General features: G+C 42.7%; 1 protein-coding gene across 12 annotated transcripts in view; it reads right to left on the bottom strand.

Annotated features, from left to right (window-relative positions):
• The window catches only part of LOC134927833 (NFX1-type zinc finger-containing protein 1-like), a 585,162-nt gene that overhangs the window by 69,050 nt on the left and 499,612 nt on the right, over positions 1-16,500 (bottom strand). The gene's annotated exons all lie outside the window — the stretch shown is intronic.

Genomic DNA, 16,500 nt, shown 5'->3' with positions numbered 1-16,500 from the left:
GATTCAGGCTTACACAGATTAGTAAGGGAGTGTCTACAGATATTAAGCATTCTAATACACTAACATCACATCCTCTTTTCTTTAAAGATAAGCCCTGTATGCTTCAATGCAACAATTAACAACATCATATTAAGAACATCATCTAACACGTTTCAATGAGTCTCTCAGGTCTGCGTATTTCCCTTTTGGGTCTTTCATACACAGTCTGTGTTTCATCTACCATGTTGTACCTTTCTAGAATCGTGGTTTGTTCACCATTATGAGGATCATCATACATGTCAGATGAAGGGTATTCTTCAGTCATGTTGTCTTCATTATGGTTAGGTTGAGATCTTAAATCCACCCGATTTCTTCTTACTTCCGTTCCACGCTCTGTACGTATAGTATAAGATCTTGGTGCTACTTGTGCTTGCACAATACCTTTCTGCCCCCAAATACCTTTCTCGTGATATCTGAGATGGACTTGGTCACCCGATTTTAGATCAGATAAGCTTTTTGCTCGCCTGTCATGGAACAGTTTCTGTTTCGCCTGTTGACATTCCTTACTCAGTCTGACCAACGCTGAGTTATGTGTATTAAGCAGTTCATCATGTATCGGGAGATTTGCTCTAATCCTCCTTCCCATCAGCATTTGTGCAGGAGAAAGTCCATTCTGTAAAAGTGTACTGCGGTAGATTAAAAAACTTTTGTAGAAATCTTCTTTACCTTCTTGAGCTTTTTTCATGAGACTCTTTACAGTTTTTACTGAACTTTCCACCAACCCATTTGAGCGTGGATAGTGGGGACTTGACGTAGTATGGACAAATTCCCACTCATCAGCAAATTGTCTAAAGTAAGCACTGGAAAACTGAGGACCATTGTCAGTGAACACTTTCATAGGAACACCATGCCTTGCAAAGATTGACTTCATGCAATTGATTACGACTATACTAGTAGTTGTATGTAGTGTCTTCACCTCAGGGTAGTTAGAGTAATAATCAGTCACGACAATGTATGTTTTCCCATTACAATCAAACAAATCTGTGCCAACTTTCTGGTACGGTCTCTCTGGCACTGCTTAAGGACTCAGTGGCTCGACTTGTTGTTTCGGTCTATACGTAAGACATAATTCACATGTAGCTGTAGTCTGTGCTATGTCTTGGTTCATTCTTGGCCAATACATAAGTTCACGCGCTCTCCGCTTACATTTTTCTTCTCCTAAGTGGCCTTCATGTATCTTGCACAGCATAGTTTTTCTTAGTCGTGCAGGTATGACAAACCTATTGCCTTTGTAAATAATACCATCGACAACTGTAAGGTCACTGCGGTACATCCAATAATCATGGATAGACAGCGGGCACGCATGTTTTTCTGCTGACCCACACATCTTTCAACACTTTCATTGTGTCATCTGTCTCAGTTTCTTTCCTAATCTGTTCTTGTCTTGCAAGAGACACTGGTAGAGAAGCTACGATCAAATTAACATAGGCTTCTATCTCTTCATCCATCAGACTTTTGGAACCTTCACTTTTGTCCACAGCACGAGAAAGTGTATCAGCAATGTACATGTATTTGCCGGGACAGTACAGCAAGTGTACATCATATTTCTGTAGTCTGATAAGCATTTGTTGAATTCTCATGGGACAGTCATGTAATGATTTAGTCATGACAGCTACCAATGGCTTGTGGTCAGTTTCCACTGTAAATGTTTGACCATACACAAACTGATAAAATCGCTCACATGCATATGTGATCGCTAGAAGTTCTTTTTCTATCTGAGCATACCTTGTTTCAGCACTTGTCAGTCCTCTTGATGCATAGATTACTGGTTGCTCTGTAATGATCTGTTTCAAGTTTTTCTCTCAGCGCAAACGGCACTTTTCTACAGGGGTGTATCACTGAAGAAACTTGCGTGTCTATATTGATTTTATGCTCTCCAGGCAAACAACCTAGACCTTCAAACAAGTCTCTGTATTCTGTAAACATCTATTTGCAGTTATCTTCTACTTGTGATAAAAACTTTCTTTAGCAAGCTTAGTTTCTCACAGGAACTTAATCCTAGAATCGGTTGCACATTTTTATCCGCAATCAGTAGAGATGTTTTAAACTGTAATCCCTTATATTTCAGTGTCACTAAGCATGTACCTTTCACAGGAATTTCCTCCCCAGTGTACCCTGTAACTTTCACTTTGGCTGGATGAATTTTAGGTTTTACTCTAAAAGTCTTATAGTCTTGAAACAATATTAAATTCACCTGCGCGCCAGTATCAAGCTTAAAGGGAATGACAATCTCGTCCACAGTTAAAGGGACAATCCATTCTTTCTTATCTGCACTGCAAAGTTCAATGCAATCCACAAAGAATTCCTCTGTTTAACAGCATGCACATTGCTTGTTTCCCTTTTCATTTGACAGCATTTGGCAAAATGATTAAGTCTACCACATTTCATGCAGGTTTTACCATAAGCAGGGCACATTTTAGGATTGTGAGCATTTCCACATCTACTACACATTTCCTTGTTAGACTGTGGCTTAGACTGCTTCATTCTTGAGAATGGAGGTTTGCTTGGCTCTGTTTCCTGCACTACATGGACAGCAGCATCAACTTCCTTGTGTAACTTTTTGGCTTGAAATCTAGTTATTTCTGCAGATCTGCACATAGTCACTGCCTTTTCTAGTGTTAGGTCTTGCTCTCTCAGCAATCTCTCTCTGAGTCCATTATCAGGTATTCCACAGACAATACGATCTCTAATCAGTGAATCCTTTAAATCACCAAACTCACAGGTTTTACTGAGTGATTGCAGCTCTGTAACATACTGATCAAATCCATCTACAGACTTCTGATCACATGTGAAAAACTTATATCTTTCATATGTCACATTTTCCTTGGCACAAAGTAATCTTCAAACTTTTGCATTATACAAGATAGCACCATATTCTGCCCCTCATCAAACTGAAAACTATTATAAATGTCAAGCACATCCTCTCCTATCACATGGAGGAAAATGGATGCCTTCTATTGTCAGCCTCTGTATCAGCTCCACATGCAGCAAGATATATTTTAAACCTTTGCTTAAATCTTTTCCAGTTTTCAGACAAGTTACCAGACATCAGCATGCCTGTTGGAGGAGCTAGTTTATCCATGGTTACTCACTGTTTGAAGAGAGGAGCACACGGCAGGCTTTGCAGACACTGATTATCACAGCCTTACAGACTTCTGCAGGATTCTTTCACACTCTGAGAGCACTAGCAGTCCAAGTTAAAATTCTTCTGACACCATGTTTTGTTCATATGTTTGTAAATCCAGTCATCAGGACACAGAGACATGTGAGTCAATTGCTGTGCTTTTTATTCCATCACCAACTCCAGACATACTACACACTGGACCACCCACTTCCCAGCATCCCCCTTGTCCCAGGGACCATCACTGAAGATTCAGGCTTACACAGATTAGTAAGGGAGTGTCTACAAATATTAAGCATTCTAATACACTAACATCACAGGCTTGGGGTCTGCACAGTGTCAAGAATTTGAGTGGGTACAGCATCTGATTTAAGTTTGAAACTCTTTCCTCTGGAAGTTGATTACTTCAAACTTTAGCATGAATGTATTGCTATATAATGGATGTTAGAGACAGTTTGGTATTACTTATACTTGAAGAGTGGGGGCCAGGGATGGCCGCATGCTCGCAGAGCTCCCATCCGTAGCCCCAAAAATCCACAAACACCTGCATTCCTCACTTGCCACTGCATCCCAGGGACACAGCTTCATTCATGTCGCTCAAAGCCCCAGCCCGGAGATACTTGCAGAGCTCACATCCTCCACATCTCACAATATTGTTCACCACTATTGGCCAAAGGCTGGCTAACACATAGCAATTTAAAATGAACATAGCACATCTATGAAACAATGTGACACAGCAATGGCAGACATGATCGCAGTTTACTAAACTACTAGTTACCAGCCCATCAAAATGACGGAAAAACATAACAGCTATGCATGCCTGAATGGAGCAACACTTCAATTGCTCCGTTGGGCAACATCCAGTGGCCATCGGTGTGCAAAACACTTGAATTACCCACATAGAGGTGAGGCGCAGTGTTAGTCTTTTATAATATTGAGGATATGACCCATAGTTACTGATAAAGCCACGCGCTACATCACATGCGAGCGGCGTGCCTAGGCGCGCCTGGACCTCGGCCCGCCGCCAAGCGTACACAGACGCTCCCATTCACTTTCAATAGGGTGCGTGTGCGTCTGTGAAGCACGCGCGCCCCATTCGCCCCCAGTGGTCCGCCTCACCAGACGCGCCCAGGCACAGATGGAGCCACGATTAGTGCAGCTCCATCTGTGGAATGGTTTAATTAATCAAGAAGAGGCCCCAGGGCAGTACAGATAAATGGAGGTGGAATATGTAGTGGAGGGCAGGTTTAGGATTGATTGATTGATTGATTGATTAATTAATTTATTTAGAAAATTTACTTTGAGACGTGGCCTTGAGAGATTATGTTTTGCAGCAACTGAGGAGAGAAAAGGCCAAAAAAGAATATACAGTAATTAACTGCTGCCCATACTACCCCTCCCCCTTCATTCCTAATTGTGTAACACACCTCTGTAGTACATTTATGAGCTACAACAGAGTCTGAGTATGAAAGATAATACCATGTTTTTTTCTCCAAAATTTGGTTTACAAGCAGAGATTTTTGGCTTAACTATACAGTAATCTACAAGCTTGCAAGCATTTCTGTTGACTGCTGTGAATAATTTGTTTTGTGCATATTACTGAATAATACTATGTATGCCTCATAATTCTGTTCATTTTTTTGTGAGGCACCACTTTATTTCTGGATAAAATGTGTTGCAAATTAGTAATGTATTAGAGCACAGGTTCTCAAACTCGGTCCTCAGGACCCCACACAGTGCATGTTTTGCAGGTCTCCTCACAGAATCACAAGTGAAATAATTAGCTCCACCTGTGGACCTTTTAAAATGTGTCTGTGAGTAATTAATACACCTGTGCACTTGCTGGGTTACCTGCAAAACATGCACTGTGTGGGGTCCTGAGGACCGAGTTTGAGAACCCCTGTATTAGAGCAATACTCAATAACAATGTTTGTCTATGCAAAAGCGATTGAGTTGTCCTTGGGTCCTCCCACCCACCCTTATGTTGTATATTAAAAAGGACATGCACAGTTCAACAAAACAAGCACTTCAGCGACAGGGACAGACAATTTTGTGGCTGAAGTGCCTAATTTGTTTGGGCCCCCACAAAACAAGCTACCAATGGGCTTTACCCTCTATGATCCCATGTGTATTTAAATGGACAATATTAACAAATGTATTGCATAGACTGTGTTGTGATTATGGTTGCCATTCAAATATACGAAAATAATATTAACATTTTCCAGCAGATGATAGAGTATCAAAATATCTAATTAAAGCGAATCCCAATGTTTTGGTGTACAAGTTACAATGCTTTACGTACTAAAAGAGAAAAAATGACCAAAATACATATTTTTTAGGTTGCTTAGGGCCTCATTTGTCTACATTACCAGCGTAATCACTGGTAAACATCTCTACAGTTGGAAGATGTCATTCTCATTCACATTAGTGTTGTTATTATCATCATCACCATCACATAATATTAACTCATGCCCACTGGAATCATGACCATTAGCTTTTCCACATTTTTTTTAGAGAGTATCCTTCTACGCTGATCACTCATGAGTTTCACGACTGTGCTAAACACTCTTTCCGAGTACACAGTGACGGGTGGACAGCTTAAGTAAAGCACAGGGGCTATCCTTCTGCCTTCAAAAGGATTCATATCAGATTCGGAATAAACTGGATGATTTGGGAAATCTTTTAATACATAATAGTCTGAGAGTGGTGGGACTTGAACTTGCACTGTATCATTTTTTGATAATGACTTTGCCTTCCCTGCTGGAGATATGCATGTCTTCACTGATTTAGTCATTGAGCATGCTCATCATATTGGTCCTCTGCGAGGTCAACATAATAAACGCCCACGTGTGGGGATATTCAGCGGCTTTATTTATGTTCATAAGGAGGCACAATGGAGCCCCGAGACCTACTTGAAAAGAATATAAATATTTGATTTTCCAAGATAATTTCTCTGAAGTGACCAGAGCCTGCAAGGACATTCTGGCTGGTGGTGTGGATTGCACTGTGCTGCGCAGCATAACCTCTAACATCACATCATGCTGCGCAATGCACACAGCCGGGGGCAGGGGGAGCCGGGCAGCATCTGAGCCGTATGCTGAACTGGCTTTGACGCTGCCTGGCATTAAAAAAAAAAAGCATTTGCCTGAATCCCGGGGTTGGAAGCTCCAATCCCGGACAATTTTAGGCCAAAATCCCGGGATCCCACTGATCCCAGGATTGACCACCCTACCCTTAACCCTGATTGCATTCAATGCTTATAATTCTACTCCTTTCCAGGTTGAGCGTGGTACTAGACAGGAATACCTCCTCTCACCCCTTTTATTTCCACTTGCCTTTGAACCATTAGCTATGGTTTTGCTATATAAATCATCCGAGTTTGGCCATGGGAAACTAAATTAGCGCTTTTTGCTGATAACATGCTTTTATATATCAGCAATCTGGCCTTCTCAGTTCCTACCGTAATTGATGTTCTGACTCACTTTGGATCTTTTGCTGGCAATAGGGTTAATTTCATAAATCTGAATTCTTGACTCTGGGATCCCCTATTGCTTATTACCCTTCTTCTTCTCAAGCAAGACTTACCAGAGTAGGCATGTCTTTGAAATATCTTGCACTGTATTTTCATCACCCCTACACCTTCTGGATTGTGCACTGCCATTTTTACCCATATGTACCCAAAATTGCACAATTGCACAACAGTTGCCAATTGTTACCCTTGTCCTTAATAGAACGTGTAGCTGTTCTCAAAGGTATAATATTTTCTAAACTCTCATATATTATTCAAATGTTACCTATAAGTCTGTCTAGAAAGAACTTAGGGCCTAATTCAGAACTGATCGGTGCTGTGCGTTTTCGTGCACCGGTGCATGCCAGACAGCTGACGGCCGTCTCAGCCCTGCGATTGCCTCTGCCTGATTGACAGGCAGAGGCATTTGCTGGACGGGAGGGGGCGGGTTGGCGGCCATTTAAGGGGCGCAGTCCAGGCAACACAGGCGTGGCCGGACCGTGCGGGGGGCGGCCAGCGGCAGCTGCGTGATGTCATATGCAGCCGCTGCGACCCGGACAGCAACGAGTAGCTCCTTGCCAGTGCGCAGGAGCTGTGCTGGTAGGGAGCTACTCTTCTAGTGCAAAAGCATCGCTGCTGTGTGATGCTTTTGTACTTGTGCGGCGGGGTAGGGCCTGAAATGCGGGGCGGACCCTGTGCTGGGCGTCCTCCCCGCATGTCACGGAAGCTGATCGTAGATGTGCTAAATTTAGCACATCTACGATTAGATCTGAATTAGGCCCATAGACTGCTGCACAAAAATGTTTACTAAATTTCTATGGAAGCGTAAGGAACCCAGTGTTGCCCTTGCAAGACACTAGCATCCTCTACTTGCACTGCGCATCACCACATTTGCAGAGCGTGCAGAAATGTAAAAGGAGGCTTCTCTATGTGTAGTGTGAGAAATGTCAGACTCACACATAGCTAACGTGGACACCCCTAGACCAGTGGCATAACTACCACCCCCGCAGCCACTGCAGAGGCTTGGAGGTGCAGGGCTGCGGGGCACTGCCACTGATTCAGAGCAGATTGACATGCGGACTAGCCATCCGCATGTCAATCTGCTAAATGTCCCTTCCAAAATGGCCACCACCATAAAGGAGACATGCTAGAGGTCATACTTGACCTCTAGCATCTAGGAAGTGCCGGGACCCGCGGGAGCACATATCGCTGGCCGAGGCACCCTGGAACCCTGGCATGGCTGCAGCAGCAGTGGGGGCATTGGGCAGCGGTGCTTGCAGCTCACTATAGCCTGGAGCGGGAAGGGGGGATTGGGCAGAATTGCCCGCAGCTCACTAAACAGCATGGAGCAGGTCGGGCAGCATTAACCATGGCTCACTTTAAAAACCAGCAGCAGCGAGAAGGGGGGCTAGGGCAGCATTGCCCGCAGCTCACTGTAACCTCCTGTCAGGGAGAGGGGGTGGTCGCTCGCTGGTCAGGCTGTACTGTACTACGCCTGTTGTTGGGGCGGAGAATGTCGAGCATAACACCAAGCACATGAAACCCCTGGCAAAGAGTATGACACTCTGAGCATGAAACCCCCTGGCACCGTGCATGGAACCAAGATCATGAAACCCTTGGCAATGATCAGGTAATTTAAAAGTAATTAGAAGCCTAACTGTAGGTCTTAATGTGTAATGGGCATTGCGGTGTGTGACATAATGTATCACGGACATTGTGGTATGTGGTATAATGTATAACGGGCATTGTGGTGTCTGTCATAATGTGCCACAGGCATGACGGTATGTGGTGTACTTTATCACAGGCATTGTATGTGAGATAATGTCTCAGGGGCATTGCAGTGTGCAGCATAATGTATAATGGGCATTGTGATGCGTGGCATAACGTGTCACAGGCATTACGGTGTGTGGCATAATATGTCAGAGGAATTACGATGCGTGGCATAATGTGTAATGGGCATTATGTTGTGTGGCATAATGTCTAAGGGCCATAGCAGTGTGTGCCATAATGTGTAAGGGGCAGTACTATAAAGAGGAAAAATCACAAATAATGTATGGGGCATGAATCAGGATTCTTTTTTTTTCTCCTGTGGTCGCCAATGTCTCAGTGTGCAGGTTGCAAAACTGGGGTATAAGGAAGTCTTTTCCTGCAATGCCACGCCCATTTCAGTGAAGCCACACCCATTTTAACAAGGCCGTGCCCCTTTTTGACATGCACAAATTCATCACTTTATAATTGCCATTTATGGAGGGGAGGGGGTCACCAGATAAATTTTTGGATTAGGGGAGAAAAATTTCTAGTTACGCGACTGCACTAGACCAGTGATGGCTAACCTTGACACTCCAGCTGTTGTTGAACTACACATCCCAGCATGTCCTGCATCAGTTTTAGCATGGCCAAATAACAAAACTGTAGCAGGGCATGCTGGGATATGTAGTTCAACAATAGCTGGAGTGTCAAGGTTAGCCATCACTGCCCTAGACTCTCCTCAGGGATATGTGGACACACAGTTTGTTCTTCAGCCTTAGAGTTCTTTTGTTTTTTGGGGGAACTGAATTGTCGGTTTTAAAGGTGACACCTCTAAATCTTTTTTTTAACATTGAGAAATATTACAATTTCAGGTGCCCTTTCTTGAACTTTCCTCCCCCTGGACCACCTTTAGTAAATGTTGTAGTACTATCACTAGTACTTGGTTGCTGCTCCTGCTCTTCCATCGACTGATTCTGATCAATGTCGACTCACATCACTTACTGTATATTGTTAACAAAATTTTTAAAAAAAAAAAACTGTTTAGAAATTGTTTTTTTTTTATTAGTCAGTTAGGTGAAGAATGTGTACTTAACATCATCTAAAATGATTTTAGTAAAAAAATAAAAATAAATTTTTGGGGGATATTTGGAAAAAAAATAAAAAAAAAATTCAAACATCGGAACATCAGTTGCAACCATCGGAAAATTGCAACTATCGGAACATAGTGACCATCGGCAACAGCCTTCAGATACACAAGGGGGGCTTGGGGGGTTAATTTACACTTCCCCAGTGGCTGCTATTGTCTGCAGCCGCAGTAGAGGGGAGGTGGGTCCTACTGTGCTGACCGATCAGCAGTGATCGGCAGCATGGCAATCAATAGGGGAGGGTGCAGGAAGGTCCCTCTGACAGCAGCACTGGAGGGAAATGTCCCTTCCCTGCTGCTGCTATTACTTTTTATCTGATAGGTCGCATCCTGTGTGACCAGGTCAGATAAAGCACTGCCTGGTGTGGTTGCATCTGATGCGACCATGCCAGGCAAGTGGTTAACGTGGTGGCACGGCATCTACTGTCCCTGAACACACAGAGGTTTTAAAAAAGAAATAAACAACTTCACACTGAGACTCACAGCGCTTATATTGTTAACATGGTGGGACAGCACCTACTGAGCATTACTGAAACACAGTGCCACTGTCTGGCCCTAAACACGTACGTTTGTTTTTTTTAAAGAGCATTTTTGGTCACTTAACATTGAATCCTTTTCTCTGAAGCAGGGTGGGGGAACACTGGGATATGGGATTGCAGGCTGGGGCTGGAGCTGGCACCAAAAATAAACTGTAGCTTTAAAAAGTAAGCTCCTCCCACCTGCAACCCCAGAAGTCCAGTACTTTTTTAAAAGAGTCCAGAAAGGAGTAGCAGTAATCCAGAGAAACTAATATAACAATCAAACAAACAAACCAGTAGGGAAAAGATGGTCAAAAATCAAACCTCACACGATTCCCCAGCCTGCCTCAGAGAAAAGAATTCAACGGTAAGTGACCAGAAATTCTCTCTTTTCTTTCAGCAAGGCTGGGGAACACTGGACTTCAGCAGCTACCCCAAGGGGAGGGAACACTCAGGTTGTCTGACCAGTACATCCAAAGTGTGTGACACCAAAAGCAAAAACCTGAAAACTGTAAAAACATGTGGACAGAGGACCAGAGAGCTGCACGACAGACCTGTTCCACTGAAGCCTTGTGCTGCACTGCCCCAGAGGCTGCCACTGCCCCATTGGAATGTGTCGACACCTGGGGCCAAATGTAATAGAGAGTTTCAAAAAGTGAGAGATTTAGTAAGGTTTTGCAGTTTTTTTAAGTGGCAATCATTTACACAGCAAGATCAGCCTGGTTTTGCAGTGTAAATGATTGGCACTTTAAAAAAACTGAAAAAACTTACCAGATCTCTCACTTTCTGAAACTCTCACTCTATTACATTTGGCCCCTTGTCTGGTGCTTGTCGCCCCGCACTTGAATACTTTAGAGGATCTAACGTGGAATAGTCTGCCACGTAGCTGGACAACCACGTTTATGAGTGCTGTCATTAACAAGCAGAAAATCCGTGCAATGGACAAATGAAATCTTGTTTAAGTAATTCTGCAGTACTCAAAATATGCCTAATAGAGACAGATTATTTTGGAACAGTATAGAGAACAGCCCTATTATAATGGAAGACAAGAAAGGCAGCTTACAAGGCAAAGTACAAACCTGGTAATACACCGAGCTGAGGCAATGGGGGTCATTCCGAGTTGATCACTCACTAGCAGTTTTTAGCAGCCGTGCAAACGCATAGTCGCAGCCCACGGGGGAGTGTATTTTCGCTTTGCAGGAGTGCGAATGCTTGTGCAGCAGAGCGCCTGCAAACACATTTTGTGCAAAACAAGACCAGCCCTGTAGTTACTTATCCTGTGCGATGATTGCTGCGATGAGTGACAAGGTAATGACGTCAGATACCAGCTCAGAAAACGCCCGGCCACGCCTGCGTTTTTCCTAACACTCCCAGAAAACGGTCAGTTGACATCCAAAAACGCCCTCTACCTGTCAATCTCCTTGCGTTCGGCTGTGCGATTGGAATCGTCACTAGAACCAGTGCAAAACCACAAACGACTTTGTGCCCATACAATGCGCGTGCACATTGTGGTGCATACGCATGCGCAGATAAGCCATTTTTTTCACTGAACGTTACGCAGCAAGCAACGGCAGCTAGCGATCAACTCAGAATGACCCCCAATATCCATAAGGAAGCCAGCTTCCTTGTAACAAATTGAAGATATGCTGAATGTAAACGCTCAAACGGAGCCTGTGAAAGAGCCAATAGGATCACATTAAAATCCAATGGTGCTACTGGTGGATGAAACTGTGGTGGAATACGCTCATACCCTGTAAAAAGGTACGAACCCCTAGAGCAGTGTTTCCCAACCACGGTCCTCAAGGCACACTAACAGTCCTGGTTTTAGTGATATCCAGGCTTGAACACAGGTGACTTAATTAGAACCTCAGTTATTTTGATTTAACCATCTGTGTTGAAGCCTGGATATCACTAAAACCTGCACTGTTGGTGTGCCTTGAGTTGGGAATGCCTGCAGTTGGGAATGCCTGCCCTAGAGGAAGGCCAAACTCTGTTGGAAATAACAGGGCCGAAACGTGGATGTGTGAAATTTTCTCTGTTCACACCCCAAGATGTACAGCTTACGTATTCTGTGTTAATTGTGTGAAAAAAATGGTTTCCGTTCTTGCAGCATAGTAGACCACAAAAGTAGAAAAACTTTTAGCTTTGAAAAGCTTACTTTGAACAGCTAGGCTGCTAAAACCAACTGAGGAAGGCCTATATGTAGAAACAGCCCTTGCTGTAGCAGGTCTGGACGAAAAGGAAGATGCCACAAATGAAGAATGTCGCTATACCACGACCTGCGCTGCCAGCATGGAGCCAGTAGGATTACAATCTCCAGTTGAATTCTGTTGCACTAGATCATTTTTTTCCTCAGCCTCGTTAAAGCTATACAGCGAAACGTGCACGTCGGCGTTTCAGCGGCCTGCCACACTCCTTTATTTTATATACAATGGTGTAGATTCTAATTAGATAGAAAGTTTGTGTAGACCCTTGCTGACACCCTCTCATATTGAGGTCATTAAAATAAAGCTTAAGTGTCAGTGGCGGTCTTTATGGAGTAACACTAAGAGTGATAAGAAAACACATTGTGACCTACCCAGACATGGCTCTTTGAATGATTGATGTTATAAACTAATATGTATGGCGTTGTCACTAACAACAGCACTGTGCGGTCACTTTGAATTCTAAGTAAATGCGCTGTACCGATAACATTGCTTGGTAACAGAACACCTCTTATATACAGTATATTACATTAACCCAATATTGGTAATAGCTGATTAACGGCAGTTGCAAATGAATGCTGTGCTCCGTCTATTAACCAAATGGATACAAATCAGTGACTCAGCATACGCTTCCTAGTTTCTAAGTATAAGCCAGTGAGACATGAGTGAAGTGAACTGTGCAATAGAGTATTGATACATTGTATGAATATAAGCACAGGTGCAGCTAGAATGAGAATACTAATGTAGCAAACATTATATTCATATCATATCACTGCAAGAACAGGTTGCCACAATTTTTAAGTGGCCTCGTATGAAAAGTACAACAGTAGAGTATTACTGTAGATTGAATATTAGCAACCTCACATGAATTATTGATCTATCACATATGCAATATAAAGGCTGCAAGATAACCATAAGGTATATCCCTCCATTACTATTTATTCTTATTGCGTGGGTATTAACCCATGGTTTTTCCAACAAAAATCAGTGACACATAATGTGAGGTGAAGTGTGGAATTCATTAAAATAATAAAACTTTGTACACTGTATGAACAAAAACACACACCATATTTGCAGGAGCAATTTACTGTGATAAATGATCTTTCATGTTATATTTTTATAACACCAGGTTGCTATATATATTTATATTCTAATCTTTAAACGATTTCCAACCATAATGCAGGTTTGGTAATATTTGAACTGGTATCACTGGCTTTCTGTATAATAAGAGCTTAATAGTACCAAGGGATTTGGTCACCCAATACACTCCAGACTCTCAGTGGCTCCACAAGTATCTTTAATATTACACCTTGTGGGAGTAATTAGTGGAAGCACCGCTTTTTAAATTTATTCACACCTATATCTATTTCTTTTCACTTATTTGTCTGTATGTGTCCAAGTTTTAACCTCTATGTTTTGCTGTGTAAACCCCAGATAAATGGGGCGTTTTACAAGGTATAAGCAGTAAAAGCTAAGTTTTATATAGTTAAATTGGTATAAATTATATCTGTGCGCCAACTAAGCAACCACTTTCTGGCCCTCTCTTTTTTTTTTAAACATACACAGCATGCAATACACATCTTCACCACTGGGTGGCTGATGCTCCACTAATCCAGTGATGAAGACCGAATTGTGGTGGATTGATATACAAGCTCTGGCAAATAGGCAGTGACAACTGTAATGTTATACTGTACACAGAGACCAATGGTCAGAGTAAAAAACAAACAAACCAATAAATCAATAAATAAAAATAGAGTCTACAGATGCAAACTAAAGTGTTAAAGCAATGGTCCATTGACTAGAGGGATATGTGCGCTTTCAAGTCCCATAGACAAATCAATAAATAAAAATAGTGTATACAGACGCAAACTAAAGTGTTAAAGCAATGGTCCATTGACGTTAGGGATATGTAAGCATCCAAGTCCCGTAGCCAATACAGCATAAGTAAAACCAATGGGAAGGGATCACTGCTTACATTTACACATGAGTTTGCATCTCTATCACCAGGCGTCGTGGCCTAATGGTAAGGTGTGTAGCACCCAATGCACATAGTCCCGGGTTCGATTACCAAAATGCGAATGCTTTTTTTTCTTTACACTTTATTAATTATTGTATTTTTACCACATTCACACATTTAAGAACCTTACATTTAATAGAATTATGCACACAGGAAAAGACCAGTTTCAATAACTAACTGAGCGTCTGCCACACAAAATCCATAGCACAGTACTGTACTTCATACAGTAAAAGCACTTACTGTTTAATGTACATTTACTCGGGGCCTCTCTAGTCCCTTCCCCCACCCAAAGCAACAGTAGTATCAGCCCTTCATTTACATACTGTATTGTCAATTTATTGACTGTAAGCTAGCCTCCCTGTCTGTGAAATGAGAGGTCTCCCAGGGAAGAGAAAAGGGGGAGGGATTGTTAACCAGCAGAATGGGTAGCCTGCCTACAATACTGTGTAAACGTTGGGCTTCAGGGATGCTGTAGAAAATATTAATTCTCAGTCGGGACCCAAAATATAAACCAATAAACAAAAATTGTGTACACAAATGCAAACTAACGTGTTAAAGCAATGGTCCATTGACGTTAGGGATATGTGAGCGTCCAAGTCACATAGACAAATCAAGGGACAAAGGCATTTTACGGTGTAAGGAGGTCTGTCAAGTCTTATAGTAAGTAAATCTGTCAGGGCCTTGGCTTTCACCAGAGGGGTTCGATTTAAGGGCCTCCTCTAGTTAATTGGGAGAAAAGGGTAAATATAAACAGGTCTGATCTTCCTCATAGAGTGAAGGTAAATCCACGTCAGAAGGTATTGGTCTACTAGTGCTTGAAAAGAAGCTGTCTCCTCCAGGGTATTTGGGGGTCATACAAATTATACTGTTTAATATAGTATGAATGAAAAGCAGCAGCAATATCTCAAGTAATCGTGCTGTTGGTGCCAGTAGAATCCTTAATATAAACAGTAGCTCTTTGTGCCTGAAGGGCCCTAGCCAAATACTTGCCCAGATTGTTACTCCACTGAAAAAAGCAGCAGACGTGTCATATTTAATATTGTCAAAGAGTAGTTTGTTCAGCGCTGCTCTAGTGGCAGTTAGTTAAGAAAGGATCTGAGTAAAGGCAAGCGGTCTTGTGCAATGTGCATCCTTTCAAGAATCTAAAGTTTTTCCAAAAGAGCAAGCTTTTGGCCTTTTTTCTTCCTCTAAAACATCGTGCCCAACTGAATAAACTTCCCTCTAAGTACACATTTATGAGCTTCCCACACCGTGACCCTGGAGACCCCAGGTGTTTCATTACGGGCAAAAGATTCAGTAATTGTTTCCTCTAGGGTGGCCAATCCTGGGCCATTTTTTAAATCCCGGGTATCACTTCAGCTGCACTCTCCCAGCGGCTCCCAGCGTCACGTGATGGCACAGCGTGACCTCTCACGCTGTGCTGGGGAGCCGGAAGCCAGAAAGTGCCTGAGTGTCATGAGGATGCTCAACGCTGATCCCTCAATCCCCGGGATTGGAGCTTCCAATCCTGGGATCAAATCCCAGTCGTTTTGGGCCCCAAATCTCGGGATACCGCCGATCTTGATCCTGGGATTGGCCTCCCTAGTTTCCTCCAGCTAAGATTTGCAGCATGGGCCAGCAAGGATTTGTTCATTAAGACGCCATACACATTGTTTAATATGGGGGCAAGAGGTCAATAGTGTCAGGATGATGAGAGCGACCAGTGGCAGGGTGTTGAAGTAAGTGAAGAAACCTATGTGGCAGAAATAAATAATCTATTCTGCAATATGCATCATGGGGACTAGAGCAGAATGTACAATCCCTACAGATGTGTCCACTTGCTTCTAGCCTCCCTGCACATTAAAAAGAACTTCTAGTCACACTATGCTGTGGTGTGACTTAGAAGTGACAAGCGTCTTTTGTGTGACTTATTCCTTTAAAATACATCTTATTCGCAAAATGTTGCAAACAGGACGCAAAAGTAGCTTTTGCTGATTAAAATGATATGCAGCATGCCTATATTCTGAGCATGATGGTGGCTGTATAGCTGTATCTGCATACAAAATGGTACATTACAGTGTTTCCCTAGAAAACACTAACATACCATTTTGTATGCAGTTACAAGTGAGGTTGCACACAGAATATAGACATGCCACATATCATGTCAATCAGCAGAGTCTGTTTGTGCGTCTTATTTGCATAGTAATGAGAATTAATAAAC

Source organism: Pseudophryne corroboree, chromosome 5, assembly GCF_028390025.1.
Source record: "Pseudophryne corroboree isolate aPseCor3 chromosome 5, aPseCor3.hap2, whole genome shotgun sequence".
Lineage (NCBI taxonomy): Eukaryota > Metazoa > Chordata > Amphibia > Anura > Myobatrachidae > Pseudophryne > Pseudophryne corroboree.
This window is presented reverse-complemented; position numbering and strand designations above follow the sequence as displayed.